Source organism: Protopterus annectens, chromosome 11.part0 (genome assembly GCF_019279795.1).
Source record: "Protopterus annectens isolate FY-2018-M chromosome 11.part0, PAN1.0, whole genome shotgun sequence".
In the NCBI taxonomy this organism is placed as follows: Eukaryota; Metazoa; Chordata; order Ceratodontiformes; family Protopteridae; genus Protopterus; species Protopterus annectens.
The window spans coordinates 668,479,894-668,494,308 of NC_056745.1; positions in this window are offsets into that span (position 1 = coordinate 668,479,894).

The following is a 14,415-nucleotide window of genomic DNA, read 5'->3' on the forward strand; positions in this document are numbered from 1 at the left end:
CATTGGTATGGCATCTAGGTCAAAAGATGCCATCATACCATTTTACTCTGCCCTCATAAGATCAGTCATTGAGTACAATGCCCCCTTTGGCATGTTATCTGACCAGGCATATTCAACAACTTTGGCATCCCCAGAGGTTCCTCACAAAAAGAATACCTGATTTTGAAAACAAGTCCTCTGCAGACCATCTGAAAGCCTTGTCCTTATACTCTGTATTATACAGGCTGTTGATAGGTGACCTATGCCTGGCCTACAAAGCATCCTCTGATCTAATCTTAACGGACCTGTCGTATATCCACAAAACAAATAGCATCAGAAACACATGATCCAGGGACCTAAACCTCACCTACATTATAGATAGGACTTCCTGGAGGCTACTCCCTTTCTGAAACAGGCTTCCAATCTTTTAAAGCAAAGTACTTTTCTGCCTTTATTCAGCAGAGGTGAAATCATAAATTTACTCTGGGTCTGACATCTATAGATATAGAGACCTATTAGACAGACGAAGCTTGTAAATGCTTGACCACTCACCCCCATAAAACCTAAAGAACCAATACCTTTCTAAATATTTCTGGGAAGGATGGCTAGGCTTAAAAAAGGTCCTTTTGGGTGATTAGACTACTATTCTCCTGGGAAATGTTGAGAATAGCACAGGTCATGGAAAACCACAGGTCATGGTATCCCAGGGGTAGCCCAGCCTTGTGCCTCCCAGGTCATGGAACATTCACCATCTCTCTTTGCCTCTCAAGGGTGGCTCTGGGTCTGTGGAAACCCTGGCATAGCATAGCATATCCTGGAAAGCCATGAAAGGAGCACGCTTGGGACTTTGTAGAGGATGTAGTCAAGTGAACAGTGAAGAGAAGCTTTCAACCTAGGCAAGATGTCCTCCAGTGGGTTACAAACTTACTGGACTGGTAGGTTCCATCCATCAAGCCACTGGAGGCCTCATTCCCATCACCAGGGTCCCCTACTGGATTCCATCAGAAAATGGGAATGTTTAAGGTCCTCTGGAATGTGGTATGACTTAATAATATCATCTCCTCACCCACATCCTTTTGTGTCTATGCGCCATCTATATGTCTTGTGTCCCTCACCCATGTCAGCTCACCATACTTGCTCCCGGCTGTTTTGTCTGCCTTTTAGTTTGGATCCACTTTAAATCTTCCATAGGCCTCTATCCTCAATCCATTTCCCTTACTCCTTCCCCAACCTCCCTCTTATATAAAAAAAATGAAAAATAGGGGTATCTATTCCTCAAAATATGCAGTAGCTCTCCTCCCCCACCTCCTCCAGCACAACAATCTTGATACCTTCATTTTGAGTCCACCTTGTCTTCTCGCATCCCATTTCCAGCTGTCCTGTCTTCCCATTTCCAACCTTGTAAAGAACCAATCAGGGTGCCCAAAGAAGTACATCCATATATTCAGTACATAAAACCTTACTATCTTTTTTACATTTACTTTTACATGGCTGTGATGAGCATCAGTCTTCTCCTCTGAGAACTAGCAACATGTGGGCAAAAGCAAGCTCACTCTCACTTAAAAATTATGAAAATACATGAAAGTAATCATCAATTCAATTTACACTCAAAATTTTACATCTGCAAAAATACACAGTTGTTTTAATCCACTGCATGAATTTACAGACAACCCTAAAGCTTGTGGGCATGTCTGTACAATCCTTGGCTTTCATGTAGTCAGTGGGGTCCCTTTCATAACACTGAAATTTCATAACGTTGAGACCTAAACATCTAAATCCCAAAACATTGAAAACCCAAAACATTGAAAACTCAGAACATTGAAAGTGTGCTTCATAACACTGAAAACTACAATGCATATGTAAATAACATCCTCTCCACCTACAACACCTAAATAACAAACACACTTTCTACTATATTTCTGCATGGGGGGCAAGACCCCTTGCACCCCCCATACCCCCATAAATTAAATATACCAACCACAATGAGGTTAGGAAATTAACTTTTTTCCACTAAAGTGCGATCTTGGAGTTAGTATATTAAATTTACGGGGGGTATGGGGGTGCAGGGGGGCTTGACCCCCTGCAAAAATGTAGTAAAAAGTGTGTTTGTTAGGTGTTGTTGCAGGTGGAGGTGATATTATTTACTTGTGCAATGTAGTTTTCAATGTTATGAAGCACACTTTCAATGTTCTGAGTTTTCAATGTTTTGGGTTTTCAGTGTTTTGAATTTTCGATGTTTTGGTTTCACTGTTATGAAATTCAACATTATGAAATTTCAATGTTATGAAGTAGACCCAGTCAGTGATCTTAACTGGCACTGAACATATTTGCATAAAGGTGCAACAAAGCTCTTTGACATTTACCCTTGTACACATACTTGTCTTATGAGTACCACCCTTAAACCTGAATCCATGCATTAACCATTACTATCAAAATGAATGTTAAATGTTGGTATTTTTCTACTAATACATTTTTTTTAAATTATGGCAATAAGCATGGTGACAAAAATTATCATGAAGTTTAAAATGAATGTCTGCTGTTCGCACCTCCATATGGAAAGACAAATAGGACAGCAATATCAATATGAATGTGGAAGATTTCGAAGCACTTAAAATAACAGGACAGCATCTCTCTCTCTCTCTCTCTCACTCTCTCTTTCTCTCTCTGTCTACAATGTGGGGAGAAAAATGGTTTTGCTATTAATGTGCACTAATACTTTGTAGGGGGCTGAACTAAGGTGCAAAGCCTTAGTGTGGTACATTCATAAAGAAGGTAGGTGGGCTTATTGCAAGTCTGGAAAATGTATTCAGAGCAATAGTTGAAATGTCCTAATTCATTTACTTTATATTTTGTTTGTTTTTGTCCCTGTCTACACCTGCAACAGTTCATGTATGGACATGATACTGATTTGCACTGTTTTGAAAGATATATATATATATATATATATATATATATATATATATATATATATATATATATATTTAAATGTAATGAGTGAGACTTGGTGAGAGATAGGATTTAACTGGGTATGAGTTCATATTTTCTTCTCACTGATGTAGCTATTGTAGTTGTATGAAGCATCTGTTCTTTTTAGAGACAACTTGTCACTACTTGGGAGCAAAATAAGTATTTAAGACTTTTTATGAATATTTTTCAGCAGACAGTTTTTTGCTCATTTAACTTTTGAGTTTTTAATTGCTTTAAAGTTTAACTTGGTTGAAAGTATGCTTACTGTGAGGTTTTAGCACCTGTTTCTTCTTCTGGCTTTTCCAAGTTAGAGGTCACCACAGTGGAACAATGGTCCGCAGAACAATTGGCAGTGGAGTTTTATGGTGTTGAGTTGCCAGCCTGCACCCAACCTTCCACAGGAGGCACACACATGCACACACTTATACATAGGGCCAATTTAGAGTGTCCAAGCCACCTACAGCATGCCTTTGGGATGTGGGAGGAAACTGGAGCACCCGGAGGAAGCCATTGCGACTGCAGGGAGGACATGCAGACTCCGCACAGAAGGCACCCCAGCTGAGAATTGAACCGGAGAACCTATTTCTGTGAGGCAGCAATGCTAACCACTGCACCACCATGGCCACCCATTTAAGCACCTGTTTCTGAATGTTTTAATTGTTATCAAAAATAATTGGAGTAATCCTTCATACTGCAAGATCAAATGATTTATGGGATGGAAATGATGATCAAGAATGAGCCATTATATCAGAAATTTAATTTTATCCCTAGAGTGAACTTTTCCTGAGAAAGAATATACTACATATGTAATATTTATGTATTCATTTATCTCTCTGAATGTAAATGGGTGTTCTAAACCAGTTAAAAGCCAACATTTTTTTGACTATAAAAAATTTAATCATACCTTGAACATTTGAAGTTAAGCAAGTTTAGTTATCATGCAATTAGTTTTGCTTTAAATCCTTGGGTGGAATTAGAGGTGTAATTAAATTTGGAGGTTTGAGCTAAAAATAAAAGTGATGATAGGATAGATGTGTGGCAGTAAAGGAGTAAAATGTAGGTTGGGAGGTAATTGTAAAAGAAGCTCAATATTGTTATTGTCCTTTGGTAATATTCAATCTTGGTGGTAAAGGATATTGCTTTCTTGATTTTCAAACACCCTTTATAAAATTAAAATAAACTTTTAAATAAGTATAGAGTATGATGTACAGTAAATTGTATGGAGAGCTATACTATAAATGTATCTAATAAATCAAATTACCATGATTATACACAATGCATAAAAGAGACTGTATCGCAGTTTTACACAATAAAAAATATAAAGCTTACACATGCTTTGCATCAATGCTGCTGTTTGAACATTTTCATGGTTTACAAAACTGTTGTCCTTGTTTATATAGAGGGGCATTATTATATGCATGACTTTAATACAATGACATAAATGAAAGGAATCATTATTAAAGCAGCATTCTCTTATGCACTTGTTAAAAGAATACTACAGAGCACATGGCTCATGTAAAATAGATGCAGGACCCTGGGCTCTGTCTAGGTCTATTGTACTCATTTAATTATCCCTTTCTTCTCTTTTAATTTACAAAATTAGGCTGAGAAAATCAGAATGATTTTCCATAAGAATATATCTGAAGATATTGTATTGCCAAGCACTGCATGGTAGGTAGGGACACTCGGTTCTTATTTATGCATACAGTTCCGTTAAACTGCGAAAACTTTCTATTAGTAAGAGTTTAGAGGTGTGTGCGTTTTAACTACACTTTATTTTTAAAATTTCTGTGATGCATACCTATGTACTTGTTTTTGATGCTGGCATTTGGAAACCTTTGGAATGGAACACAGTACTGACCCAATAGTCCACAAATCAAGTAAACAACCCAGCACTTGCTTCTTAGTTGTCCCTTCATCAAATAAAACCACCTTTATTTCATCAGCAGCAACTGGGTGAAACTAATGCAAAGTGGCTAATTTAGTAAAGTATGTAAAGCATCAACTCTTCTTAAAACCTGCATGAGTTTCTTTTCCCTTTTCAGAATAAACACGGCAGTATTACTACAATTAAAATGTGTGCTGTTGAACTACTTCATGAAGAGCTGGGACAGAAAGGAGACATGACCTGCAAATTTTATTTCAAAGCGACTGTATTCGAGAAGGCAGTGTTGCTTTCTGTGGAAGGGAGCACAGTGCTGAGTACGAATAAAGGGAGCACATGTTTTGATAGAGTTGTCTTTCCCACCGCACTACAAAATTGCCCTTTTTAGATCACTAAGTGCCCCTCGCATTCTCCATCCCTCAGTCTAAACAGCTTCCAGCACATCTGCATTTCCTCACTGGTAAGGTCAGACCACAAAGCTGTCTCATTTGAAATAAAAATCAACTTGGTAACCGCAGCGAATCCTGCAACAATTAGAAACTATTCCAAAGCTCACTACCCCTTATTAAGCAATAGTTAATCAAGTGCCCCTCCCAACCCTGAGTTCACAACAACCTGTTTGGAATTGTTCACAGAGGCCTTGTACAAACATGTAAATTATTGTATAGAGGCTGTTGTACCCACTAAATGTAAGCCCAAAGCAAACTCTAAAAAAAAAACACACTGGTCGATTCCTAACCATAATAGAGACATAACAAAAGAAAACAGTCATGGCTAAAGAGCTCTCTAATTAAACTAAACAGGAAACTAATAAAACTAATTAAATCCAGTAAGGCCAGTTATGAAATCAGTATAGCCTCACAAGCTAATGATAACCATAAGGCCTACAGCTATGTCCAAAACCACAAAGGTAATATACATCACTGTGCGGAAAAGGTGGTCACTGGTGCACACCTTCACAGAGCAGAGTGACATGGGTGAATTTGCTGGTTGACAAATTCAGTTCAAACTTCACTCCCACTTCCTGCTCCTTCCTCCACGAAATACCTACTAGCATATCCCCTCCCCCAACTATTAAAATGGAGTAGGTCCTGTACCGGTACTCACTAAGGTCAAAACCACAGCATCAATTGGCCCTAACAACATCCCAAGATGCCTCCTAAATAGCTGGACATATGACCTATTAGGACCACTTGAGTCACTTTTCAACTTTAACCCCCAAACAGGCTTTGTATCATGAGAATGGAAGAGTGCATTTGGTTATCCCACTTAACAAGGGTGGACCATCAACTGACCCCAAACGTTACAGGCCTATTAGTCTGACTACTCTAATATACAAAGCCATAGAACAAATTATCACGGTCATTAAATTTGTAGTTTTGAACAGTCTTCTAGTAAGCAATGAAACAAAATGTATCAACCAATAATGACAAAACTACCAATTTCAGAAAATTTCAACCATAAAATGCCACTCAAACTTCTGTCATTACAATCCACCATTATCAGTAAATATGCAAAGTCTCTGCAGAAGTAAAGTCATCTAAATAATTCCAGACTAAAGGGATCTGTAACTAATGAAGAGGCTACTGCTAGCAAACAACATTATATTTCATTGTTTCATCTACAAATAAAGTGCCTGTTGCCATTGAAGAATAAATTGCCTATGTTACATTAAAAATGATAAGCTAGTAATATTGCAATAGGGAATGGGTGGCAAACTGATAACAGGTTCATAGTTACTAGGTAACTCTTCCAGAGGAGGCCATTTACAAACTGCAGCATACATTCCCTTGAAAGTACAACACAGTACAGTATCAGGGATCTATCTGCATAGTGTGGGAGTAGAAGCTTCAGCCTTCTGCATCAAAAACAAGTATACTGCCTGTTGTGCTACTAACAATGCAAGCAGACTTGGCATAAGCAGCACTAAACTTCTCTTTCCCTGAAACTCTCAGTTCCTTGCAAAATCCTAATTCAACTCCTTGAATCACAAGTGGTGGTATGGGTAGAGAATTCAGGCTCTTGTTTCTTCTACCTAAGGTACAGGGTTTGAGCCTGAGGAACACTAACCACCGGGTATACCTAATTAGGATATGCGCGCGCACGCACACACACACACACACACACACACACACACACACACACACACACACACACACACACACACACACACACACAACCAGCCAAGCAGCATAGAAACATTGCAGCAGCAGCATAGAAACACAACCCCCCAGCCAGCAGCAGTGCAGAAACACAATCCCCCAGCCAGCAGCATAGAAACACAATCCCCTCAGCCAGCAGCAGCATAGAAACACAACCCCCTCAGCCAGCAGCATAGAAAAACAACCTCCAGCCAGCAGCAGCACAAAAACACAATCCCCCCAGCTAGCAGCAGCAGCGTAGAAACACAACCCCCCCCAGCCAGCAGCAGAAGCAGCAGCATAGAAACACAACCCTCTAGCTAGCAGCAGCATAGAAACACTATCTCCCCCAGCCAGCAGCAGCAGCAGCATAGAAACACAATTCCCCCCCAGCCAGCAGCATAGAAATACAACCCCCAGCCAGCAGCAGCATAGAAACACAATTGCCCCCAGCCAGCAGCATAGAAATACAACCCCCCCCAGCCAGCAGCAATAGCATAGAAACACAATCCTCCAAGCCAACAGCAGCAGCATAGAAACACAATTCCCCCCAGCCAGCATAGAAACACAATTCCTCCCAGCCAGCATAGAAAAACAATTCTCCCCAGCCAGCAGCAGCAGCAGCAGCATAGAAACACAATTCCCCTGCAGCCACCAGCATAGAAACACAATTCCCTCCAGCCAGCAGCATAGAAACACAATTCACCCAGCCAGCAGCAGCAACATAGAAACACAATTCCCCCGCAGCCAGCAGCATAGAAACACAATTCCCTCCAGCCCGCAGCATAGAAACACAATTCACCCAGCCAGCAGCAGCAGCATAGAAACACAATCCCCCCAGCCAGCAGCAGCAGCATAAAAACACAATCCCCCACCCCCAGCCAGTAGCAGTAGCATAGAAATGCAATTCCCCTCAGCCAGCATCAGCAGCATAGAAACATCACATCTCCTTACCTGAACACACTCTCTCCTTAAGAGTATAGGCAATGGAAGTTTAAAACATTTCCACACAGTCTGTAATAGTATGGGCAACAGGTAGCAATAGAAGTTTAAAACATTTCACAACTAGCAACAGAAGTTTAAAATTTCACACCTAACCATGACTGAATGGAATGGATGTACCTAACCAGAACAGACGCATGGGTCCCCTTTGAGTTTTGTTTTTTCACTGTTAGACAAGAAAAGTGGGGGTTGCTCCCTCCCCCTCACTCAATGGTTCCAGTGCCCTTGAGGACATGACACTGGGAGGCTGCACTCTCCCATATTGGTGAGTACGAGGTCCAGTATGTTTGAACCGCTGGTGGGTGTATGCTCTATCTGGGCAAGGGTATTTGTGTTAATAAAATCCAGGAATCATTGTGCCTGTGACTATGCAGCAGTGTATTTTTCAGTCTATAGAGGGGTAGTTAACGTCTCCCATGAATATGATATTTGCTTTAATGATGAGTATCTCCAGTTGATCTAGGTAAGGGCTATGGGATTTTAGGGACATAGAGGGTGACCTATAGCTGGCTAGGCCATGGTATTTGACTTTGTCTATAGTGATTTTCATATAGATAAATTCCAGGGCATCATCCTGTTTAACCAATGTAGAGTTATGCTTGTTACTAATATAGATTGACACTCCTCCACCTTTAGTCCCTGTCTGTGGAGCTGATGGTCTAGATGTGTGGAAGCCACTGATGCCTTGCACTTCTGGAGCATTGTCTGTGAATTTAAATCATGCCTCAGTAACAACACAGATGTCTATATTCTCCGGAGTGAGGAGAGCTTGTAGAGGTTGTAGTTTCTTGATTAACTCATTCACTCCAATGTAGCTCAGGAAGTTTGCACTGTAACTTCCAATAGGTAGAGCCTAAGCTTTTTGTCCTCACATTTCAAACAAATGTTTATATCTCTGGAACCATAGGGATTATGAAAGACGTATAAATGGCAAACTCTTCAGCACAAACTATTTTTATAGTAATAGTATTCTTTACATTCTTGGTCTTAACCTGAATTTTATGTGTCACGGTAAACACAGTAACTATTATACTTGTAATATTTTAACAACTTACAATATCTCAGCAAAACTCAAGTTACACACATACTGTCAGCAGCATTTTATTCATCTAGCTGAGAGCTTTCATACGATGTTAAGGAGTTATGTCTTGTTACTTGTTTGTTGAGATATTTAGAAAAATGTGAACATTATATCTATATAAATTAATATCATAAAAACAGCAGTTAATATCTATTTGCCTGCACTAGACAGAGATCAGATATTAATACAGTTGAGTTTTATATTGTATAAGCTTTAAAATGAAATATTTTAAAATCTTTTACATAGCATGGTTTTGGAATTATTGATGCAAATATGAGCAAGCAATATTTAGCACCTAGAGGCATCAGTAGGAGTTAACTGCAGATGCACCTGGGTCATCACTTAGATGTAATGAGTTAAGCTCCTAACACTAAGCAGTAACACATTTAAGTTTATTTGGGTTTTATTTGCTATGTCAGTAGGTTTGCCTGTTTGAGGTTGCCTAAAAAATTTTCTAAGGGAGTGTATAAAATTTTATCCAGTATTTGGAAGACTATGGGAGACAGGTGCAGACTATCCTTTGCAAAGAAACATGGTCTGTTAACAATGTCTTTCCATGCTGACAAATACTGAATCACCATGGAAAGACACAAGAAACTAAGCCAATTATTGAAGTCAGTCATCTCATGTTCATACTGTGGCATTGTCCTTGGTGAAGGTAGAGGTAGAGTGCTGCTCAATGCAAGGCACATATAAGACACATATTCTAAAGCCAATTATGAAGCAAAAACTAGCATCCCTAGATAAGGATAATCACAAGGCATTCTTCAGCTACATCAGAAATCTAAAATGAAGGCTCAGCTTTATGCCAAACTAGTAGCGGAGAGTACCCGACATATCCTGAGGACATCACCAACCTGCTAGCAGACAGATATGGTGTAAACTTCACCCCCCTGTCCCCACCAGACATATACCAAAACATACCTGTCACCAGTCCTCTATCAAGTATCTCCAAAGAGCAGGTCTTAACCACACTCTCCATTGTCAAAAACACAGCCTGTATGGAACCAGATAACATCCCAAGCTGCCTACTAAATGGTCTAAAACAGGACCGAGCTTAACCACTTGGCACTCTCTTCAACCACAGTCTAAGTACTGACTTTGTCCCAGCAGAGTGGAAAACAGCAACAGTAATTCCCTTGCACAAAGGGGGTCCAGCAACTGACCCTGGGAACTATAGACTCATAAACCTAACCAGCCTTATCTGCAAGGCCATGGAGAGAATCATCATGGACATTACCATCAAAGACATAGTTGTCCTTCAAACTCTTGACTGACCCAGTTTGGCTTTGTTAAGGGTGGATCATGCTTATTAAACCTGGTGGACTTCTTTGAGAATGTCACCAAAGCCCTCAAAGCCCTAGATGAAGACAAAACAGTAAACACAGCCTATTTTGACTTAGCCATGGCTTTTGACACAATTCCCCACTCAGGCATCACTGAGAAACTCACCCAGCTGGGAATTAACCCATATGTCACTAGATGGGTAGCCAACTGGCTCACCGACAGAACGCATACAGTCAAAGTTGGGGATTCCACCTCTACCAGCAGACCAGTTACCAGTGGTGTGCCAGAAGGATCTGTGCTAGGCCCCCTACTGTTTGGAATCTATTTCTCAGAAGTTCAGGTGAAAATAGATGGCCTGTGACTTACCAGGTTTGCCAATGACTGCAATCTGGTGCAATCACAGAGTACCCCAAAGATTTTGACATACTACAAACAGGGCTTACACAGACAAATGATTGGTGCCAAAGCCACTGAATTAAACTAAATGCAAAAAATGCATTATCATCCTTTTCAGCAAAGGGGACCCCCTGCAAATTACAATATTAACACTACCCACCTTAGTTCAAAGCCAGTGGTGAGAGATTTGGGAACACAGGTTGATAGTGACCTTAACTTCAATCACCATGCATCCACGGTGGTAAGGAAGGCCTTCTGCATTGCACATCTCATAAGTAAGGGCATTGTGTCCAGAGCTATGGATGTTATAACTCCCCTGTACTCAACCCACATCAGACCACCAACAGAGTACAATGCTCCCTTCTGTATGTACCTCACCAGACACCTGCAGCAGCTGGAGAAACCTCAGAGGTTTCTCACCAAGACAATTCAGGGCTTTCAACACATGACCTACATGGACTCACTGAAGGCCCTGTCACTGTACTCTGTATCTTATAAGCTGCTGAGAGGCAACTTCTTCCTGGTCTAAAGAGCAGTCTCGGACCCTGCCCTAATAGAAATGTTGCACATCCACAAGTCAAATGGGACAAGATTCACTCACTCAAGGGATCTTAACCTAGCCTGTGACATTAACAGGACATGCTGGAGAGACAGATATGACTCTTAGAGATTGCCATTCCTCTGGAACAAACTCCCAATTCATGTAAAACACAGTTCCTCGATGACCCTATTTAAGGATAACTTAGACAACTGGATGGGAGACTGTAAATTTACCCCAAGGGTGTCACCTATGTCCCTCCTGGATAAGGACAGTTGGTGCTGATCATAGACATGCACTGCAGATATAGACCATATAACTTGATCAAGAAGGATACAAGGGTATAACATGGCTAGGCTTACAAAGACCTTAGGGTCAATAGCCTAGTAACCTATGAACCTATTCAGAGATATCAGTAATGTCTATCTTCATATAATCCGGGGAAGTACATCTCAGACAGTTAACTCCCGCACGGACTATGGTAGAATCATATTGGTATCTCTGGTAACATGCATAGCTTGGCAGATACTGGCTCTAGATAAGCAACTAACTGTTATCCTCCCCTTATTCAGTCTGGTAAGTGGGGCTTCTGTGTGTCATAAAATGGATCCCCCTGTGATAAGAGTCCTGGGTAACAGATTAGCTTGTCTTATGTGCTTTTCTCTTGGGGCTGCACTGGGTGTAGGAGAATGTGTGGTGTTTGACGTTGCTTTTGTTGAGTGCTTTAGAGATTGTTGAGGATAGGCATTGGTGCTTATACACCTAGGTAGTCTTTGAGGTTTGGGAAGATTACTTTTTAGTGCCTGGGCATAGGTTGGTCTATGTGTGTGGTAGACACTGTGTGGTGGATGTAGTGTGTGTGTTCTTGACAGCCTTGTTTGTATGCAAGATTTTTGCCATCAATGAAATTGGGTATGTGCATCTCTCAGATACTGATTTTGTTTTTAAGGATTAAATGGTTGTCTGTGACATGAGAAAACTGCTACATTCTCTCAGGATGCCCATCTCTAGCAAGATAGCTATGGAAGCATTTGGAAATTGCATATCTGTGTTGTCAAGACCTGTAATTTGGGTGGGCTACTGAAGGTCATGGACTGAGTTATATAGTAGTTTCCTTGGGTGATCTCCCAGGTTTGGTACTACATTAGGTTAGATTGAGCTAAAATTTGCTATTAGTGCTGCTTAATGTGCAAACTAGCTGCTCTAAGATTGTGTTTGCACAATGGTTTTGTTTTAAACACACTAAATTACAGGTTTCAGTTCTAAGGGAAGTTTTATAGACAAAATGTACTTTTTGGGCATTTGTATCTGTACAGGGCACTGCTAATCTTTTGATGTGACAACACCAAGAAAGACTGCTTGATAGTGTAATGCTAAAACAAAATGTAAACTGCCTTGCTAAGGCAATTTCAAGTGTTAGTGACCTTTAGAATGATTTAAAGCCAAAATCAACAAATAAAGCAAAAACAAAGCAGTAATGCTCTAAACTGTTAACTAAAATGCAAAACAATAAAATAAATCTCTTACCTGACAAAAATGGAGTATATTTAACTCAGGACCCCCACAGAGTATGGCTAGGGTGCCAATTAGATGGGATCTCTGGGAAAATTAACTCGTTGGGCACTTAGTATTAAGGATATATGGAGAACAATGGGTGGGAAAGTACTTAAAATTGGTTACACAACAGACAATAGCAATAAAAGAGGGGAAAGACTTTGGAAGTCAGATTACAATAAGAAGCAAAGTCAAAGATGCAGCCTTTTAAAACCCCAATCAAAAAGAGGGAGGGGGAATCAAACTAGAGCTTAATTCTTGTGATTGGAATTAAAAAAAATTCTGTTTAATTCCCCGGTGGGGGTGAGGCAGACACCTAACAAGGGAAATCCAGTGGCAAGATAAACAGAAAGACACTGTAATGCAACTTTAAGCAGGTATATACAAGTACAAAATGTACTGAAGCACAAATCTAGGATAAGAATTCACAATACTACCACTATTGTAATCACACCACATATTAAGGCACCACATTACTAGAATACAGCTTTAAGCAGGTATGTACAGCTATAAAAAGTGCTGAAACACAAACCCTGGAGCAGAATTCACATTACAGCCACTACAGCAATAACCTAATGCACCAGACTTTGCATACATGTACTAGGAATGTTATAATAAAGGACTAAATGAGGCTCAAATCCAGAAGCAGATCATAGTCCTTCTACAACTGTGAAAATAGCTAAAAGATTGTCCAGACTGGGTTCAAAATACAAACAAAAAACTAATTGTTATATGTAATTCTACTTGTCAAATATATAGACAAAGCTAAAATCTTGGGCTAATACACAATCTGCAGACAGCAACAAATGAAGCTACAAGACTAAAGTCACAGAACAAACAAAAATTGCAAACAGATAAATGGACAAAAAACGAAGAAGTACAAAAATATCACCACACAGGCCATTAAGTACAAATTAAAATATTTAAGCAGAATTTAAATAAAAACATTTTTCTTCCAAACACACACACACACACACACACACACACACACACACACACACACACACACACACACACACACACACATCTAAATGTGCCACCAGACGCAGACACTTTGTGCACACAACAGCTATCCTATTGTAATAAAAGGAAAGGATAAATACATAAATATCTATAGCATTTCTCTTTAACTCATTGCTGTCAAACACGTGCAATGCAACTCATTATTCATACACACACACACACACACACACACACACACACACACACACACACACACACACACACACACACACACACACTCTTAGGTGTGCCCAGCAATTACTGTCACTTAATTGACTCGCTTAATTTCAGATGTCTGATTTTAACTCAATGAATGCTAAATCCATAATGGTCACAAGAATGTATTTTAGCATGCTGCTAATCCATACATTGCACCCACTGCAACTCTCCCAAATGCCCGCCAATTACATCTGCTTTATTAACTTTTATACACCTTGGATATCTGACTGTCATCAAATGCATAAATAAATACATAATAGCCACAGCTAACATATTTCAGTTCATTGCCGTCAGGTGCAAGCAATGCATCCTGTTCCAATTTCTTTTAACTCTTACTTTGAGGAGGACAAAAGTGCCTAGTGTT